This window comes from Varanus komodoensis, unplaced genomic scaffold, assembly GCF_004798865.1.
Source record: "Varanus komodoensis strain SLA01 unplaced genomic scaffold, ASM479886v1 scaffold5, whole genome shotgun sequence".
Classification (NCBI taxonomy): domain Eukaryota; kingdom Metazoa; phylum Chordata; class Lepidosauria; order Squamata; family Varanidae; genus Varanus; species Varanus komodoensis.
The window spans coordinates 24,077,597-24,083,596 of record NW_025336087.1 but is presented as its reverse complement, the minus strand read 5'-3'; positions in this window follow the sequence as shown (position 1 = coordinate 24,083,596).

The following is a 6,000-nucleotide window of genomic DNA, read 5'->3' as shown; positions in this document are numbered from 1 at the left end:
ATTCTAATGACTGTTCATGCTTGCTGGTGTCAAAAAAGTTTTAAAATATTTATAACAGTACCTACATCTACTTATTATGAATAGCTCTGTCCATTCTTCTTGTCAGTTCTGTTAGTCTGGCTTTTAAAAATGTCACATATCTTGAGTACAGAATAAAGCTTTTCCTTTCTATCTCAAAGAAAGTATTTTCTGCTGCCAAAAGCTGCTATTAAACCTAAGTAGTAGGAATTATAGTGTGTGCTGCGTATCTATGTGGTATTGTAAATGTATATGTCAGAAATATCGTACCCCTTTCCTTAACCGAATTTACTCCGTAAATGCTAATCTTCTTGTAAATGTACTCCCTGAGCATAATGCTCAAAATTACAATTGTACTGTTCCCTCCCGCCCTCCCTCCCTCCTGCCCTCTCTCTCTCTCTTTCTCTTTCTGTGTGTGTATGTTGTGTATAAACATACACATTCGGCTGGATCCAGCATTCGTGTTCTTCAAGAAGACTCCTTCTTCCAAATTTTGGGAACACCCTCCTTCTCATAGCACAGCTTACTCCACTCAGTGGGGTCTCCTGTCTCTTTGTGTATCATTTCCAGGGGCTGGAGGGGCCACTGTGGGAAGGAGGAGGGGGAGCCCACTTCCATCATCACAGTTGATACAGGTGAAATCTAGATTAAAATGCATTGGTTCCTCTCATTTACAAAGCTGCTTCTTCTGATGAGCGTGTGTGCATGTGTGTGTGTGTGTGTGTGTGTGTGTGTGTGTGTGTGTACACTGCTGAATTTAAAGACAGACATGAATATTGGCTAATTAAGAGAAGAGACCATAACATTTTGATTCAAGCACTTATGCAGAACTCTTTAAAATTAGTGATTTTACTGTGCAATCCTAAGCATTCTTAGCAGAATTAATGTCCCACTGAGTTCAAAGTGTCCTATTCCTTAGTAATTGGTGCCTACAATTACAGCCTAAGACTTTCCAGGCTTTAAAGATAGACTCTGACTTTCACCTGAAAATAATGCACATGGATGCAGACACTTCATCTCAAAAATCTATACTTTGTAATACAAGGCAGCCACATCGAGAGCAAGAGGCTAGAACTGGCAATTGTGCCACAGCTTGGTTTAGGAACATAAGTAGAGACAGACTAGGTCAGACAAAATGTCCATCTAGCCCGCATTCTGCTCGCATCTTCGATAGCCAGGATGCCTATGGAAAGCTTGTAAGCAGGTCATGAGCACAAGAACACCTTCTCACTCACAATCCCCAGCATCTGGGAGACACAGGATGTAACATAAAGCCATCATCACTAGTAGCCCCTCACAGCTTTATCCTCCATAGGTGGATTGCGTCAAAGGCTAACGTGGTTAACAAAGCAATTCTATGGCTCATAAGGAGTGTCTTGAGGGCCATAGGATGCCTTAGATTGCCAGACTCAAGGTAGAAAAAGAACTCTACCTCAGAGCCGGGGCCTGCATTCACAGCAGAAAGGGCGACTCTGGCTGCTTCTCCAAGGTTGTAAAAGCAACCTCGGAGGAGAAAGACAACATTCTGCGGGGTGGAGAGGGGAGAAGATTGGACCCACCAGGATACAATGTACGAGTACCTGGAAGTACTCCAGCCTCATTCCCTTCCTTTCCAAGAGCTGTAGCTGGTTTGTTGCTGTCTCCCTTCATAGGATGTCCATAATCCTTTGCATTTTAGAGGCTTAGTGGCATGCCCACTGGACTGCACTCTTACTGGGGTAAGAGATGGGCCCTATTTTGCAAGTTTGTCTGCTGGTAGATCCTGGGTCTGAGAATCATAAAAGCATAGAATAGAGTTGGCAGGGGCCATGAAGGCCATCAGGTCCAACCCCCCTGCTGTTGCAGGACACCAAGTTACACCATCGCACTCAGAGGGCTGCTCAGGTTCTTTCTGGATGTCTTTAGTGTGGGAGAGCCCACCACCTATCTAGGCAGCTGCTTACACTGTTGTATTGGTCTGACAGTGAGGAAGCTTTTCCTCAGAAGCTTTGAGTCTTCTGATTTAAAACTGTGGTTGTCAGTTATGAATCACACACAAAAAGGGAGAAAACGCATGATCAAAAAGAGGTCAAAAGATGTCAGCAATCTGCATGAAATGTTGCTATTTTGCTAATTTCTATGTATATGTGCAATTTAGAAAGAATGTTTATAATTTAAATAGAATTACAGTACATCTTGCTATAGTACAGAAGACTGTGACCTGTGTGGCAGCCTGTTTAATCTGCTGTCCAGGTGTAAGTGTTGGGGGCAGCTGTGCTTGTGGTTCTTTATCTTTAAATAGGACAAAGGAGAAGCTCAGACAGAGGACAGTCCTCTGGCAGCCCTTCAAATAGAAGCTTATCTTCTGTAATAAAGGGTACAGGCCACCTCACCTTGAAAATGCCCTGAAATACAATGGATCCAATCCAATATGCACTTGTCTTGGAGCAAAGCCTACTGTCTTTCACTGGTCCTTATTTCTGAGCAGAGACAACGAAACATCCTACAGCAATGAGGGCAGGGAAGTTCTGATGTTCCTCAAAGGAGACCCCTCTGCCTGAAATAGCTTCCCCATTCATTCCAATAGGGTTACCCCATCTGCATCCACAATGTTCTATACCCTCCAATGGATTTTTTTTCCCATCTGTATGAATGGATGGAGAAATCCACAGCAGAGTCTAATGTGTTCAGATTTCTATGAATATGACTCACAGATTTGACACCAAACATGGTTTTTGAAAGCTGCAAGGATTTTACAGACTTTGGACAAGTTTTTACTTCCTGGAATTGTGTGCAAGTTAGTGGTACAAAAATATGAAAGTTACTAGAAAATGATCCATACACCATTAAAAAGAAAGGCAATATTATATCTATACCTGATGTCTCTTCAATCTCTGCTGTTTAGCAGTTGTGTGACTGACTCTGTGCACGTGTGTGTGCATGTGCGCTCTGTTTATTGATAGCATGCAAAATGAGGGGAAATGCAAAATATTAAGTGCTGGTGAAAGTTCCATAAATTGTAGCTGCCTTTTTTTGCATGGTTTTCCAAATGGGGAAAATATCTGGATCTGTCAATGAGCAAAACAGGAGCAACAGATGCCTGATAATCCATGAAACACAGACAGGATGGACTTAATGAAATTGATATATCCCTAAGTATGTGGGATTAGAATTCATATGCAGATTTGAGAAATGGCATGTCTTCTTCTTGCCCATGACACAACATACTGTTCCAGAAGCAAACATCTCTCTTCCTTCCATGTATACCTTTCTGGGTCACATTAGATTTGTTTCTGAGCAAGTCAAATGTGTCCAAAAAACAACAAAGAAATTAATGCCCCTTTCACAGGACAAGACTCAAATTGTGCTACCACAGGTACTGCCTTGCATATCATGGGTATCTCCTAGTTTTCACTTACTGTGAGAATCACACTATGAATATCAAGTGTCATTTCTGCTCTCCGAGGGCTGGTAGGCTGAAGGGGGGTCTGAGGTAATACCAAGAAGAGCCATGTCTAGTGAGCAAGAGGATAAAGCGCAACTTTCTTGAATTGAAGAATTATACCCATTTCAGAAACATGAGTTCTAGTATCTTGCAGACATAGGACCAAACTTAGTGCAGCATGGGAGACCAGGGGAGGCCAGTCTACAGGTTGGGGGCAGCTGTGGGGGAGAGGTTAGGACTACGAGGGAGGCTAGCCACCCTATCCTGTGCCCTCTCTTCCCTAAAGTAGGAATTTGCTCTATCGGGAACAATACAGAAGTATGAATACCTGCTACTTTTCCCTTGTAGAATACATAGTAGCTTGGGAAGGAGGTGAAAGAGGAGGACACAGGTAAAATGGAATAGTCCTTTCACCACAGTGCCATGGTCCTGAACCAGACGGGGGTTACCCACTCTCCATTGTTCCCATCTTTAAAATTTCCATTAACTCATCTCCCGTGCTGTTCCTAGATAGACCTTTAATTGCCTCCAGCATCAAAGAGATCATCTAACTTCATGGCAATTAAACATATTTTTGAGAAGAGTGAGCATCCAGCCCTTTTTGCTTTTAAACTCATTGTAAAACATATGCCAAAACTTTAACTTCATCTAGATTTGCAATTCACATGGGCTGAGATATCGAAGGTTTCTTACAGTCTCCCAAGAGGGTTTTGGCATGGAAACAAATGGATCCAAAACACTGAACATCTTGACAGTGTGACCTTTCTCTTTAAACAACAAAAAGTAGAATCCTTTAGTAGTTCTGTGATGGCTTGATGGTGTGTGGTTAGAGGACTCTCTAAATCCCCCACCATTGAACTCTTGATCTTATTGATTTATAATGCTTGTCCAAGAAAAGAAATATGTCCCTCTTTTTTTCTTTCACTTACCTCCTCTAGGAGTAGAGGAGACTTACAAGCATTAATTATTGATCTCTTGCATGTGTGTGTTTGTGTGTGTATGTTTAATGAGCAGAATAATCAGACATGTTATTGGCAGCACTACAATGGAATTTATCTTATCTGTGTGCATCTGACTACATGTTCACACAATACATATAGCTTAAAATGCTCTTGAGGCATCTTTGGGTTTCACTGAATTTATCTGGTGGTTGGATTGTGTGACGTGGGAAAGCCCCAGAAGTAGAGCAAATGTAGAGTAAATGCATAACTAAATGATGAGAAACCATGCTGGCAAGAGGAAGAAAAAAGAAACTGGCATTCCAATTATGGGTATTCCACTATTCTGTAAGAGTGTAAGAAAAATGCAGACTTTGGTAATGGGATCTGGCTGGAACACTGCAGGTATAAAAACAGAAGGATTACAAACAAAGCCCTAGCCAGCATAGACAATGGCAAGAGATTATGGGAATTGTGGGCCAAAGCATCTGGAGGGCCACAAATTGCATATCCTTGAGCAGCATGGATATCCACGGGAAAATGCATTCCAACCTATCAGTGTTTGCTGTAACACCCATCCTTATGTTCCTGTCCCATGGATTCAGCTCACACCAGTGGGGCAATGCCTTTACAGGCTGCCATTGCCAAATGGTCAAGTGATAGTGAGGGAGCTGATGACATATGCCTTGCAAACCTAAACAGTTGCATGAAAGATCAGTTGCAAATGCCAGCCTTTTTTATAACTTGCAGCAAGATAGTATATACTCACCCTTCCACAGATCACTCAAAGCAGAGGTTTTTCCTTACTGAATATTCATTGAAGTTAACTCACCATCACTGCCATGGCTCAGATGCTGAGTCATCAATCCTAATATAATCTGCTCTTCTGCACTGTAAATGTGGCGGAGGTTGACAGTAAGAATCATAGCAAGCTGAGCAAGTTACCATCTATTTGGATCTCATTTATTGCATGCATTTTAGCAGCCTATTATGCAGGTCTAAATATGAACTTATCAAATTGTGTTATTGTGCTTGTATTATGCTCTTCCTTTAAGAGGCACTAGATGGCTTAAATGGGGCTCTAAGTAGACCCTATCAAGATGCTGGCCAGACTAGTACCTGCTAGCTTAAACAGTATGGCAGCCATTGTTTAAGTAAGAAAATCTTGTTTATGTCCATGAAACACCCTTCGGAAATGTGGCACAACCTAGTACCAGTTTTACAGGATCCAAGTCTTTGATGAAGGAAATCGTTTCTGTATTTTCTGCTTACTCATTTTCACTTCACTAATAGTGTTCCTTTATTATTATTATTATTATTATTATTATTATTATTATTATTATTATTTTGTGTATGCGGAAGGGATGGAAGATGCTACAAATCTATTAAATGCAAGCTATAAAACCCACACCCAAGCCAACATTATCATAGTAAGGTCAACATCATCCAAACAATATTATCTCATTATGAAAAGGCATGATGGCGAGATGCAACTTTGCTCACACAATTACTCAGAGAGATAAAACAAACACAGGGAAACAAAACTGGCAGCGTTTTCCTTCCACGTCTTTCAGCAGGAAGAAAAGGTGCTAACACATGTAACAGAACTAGCAACACGTG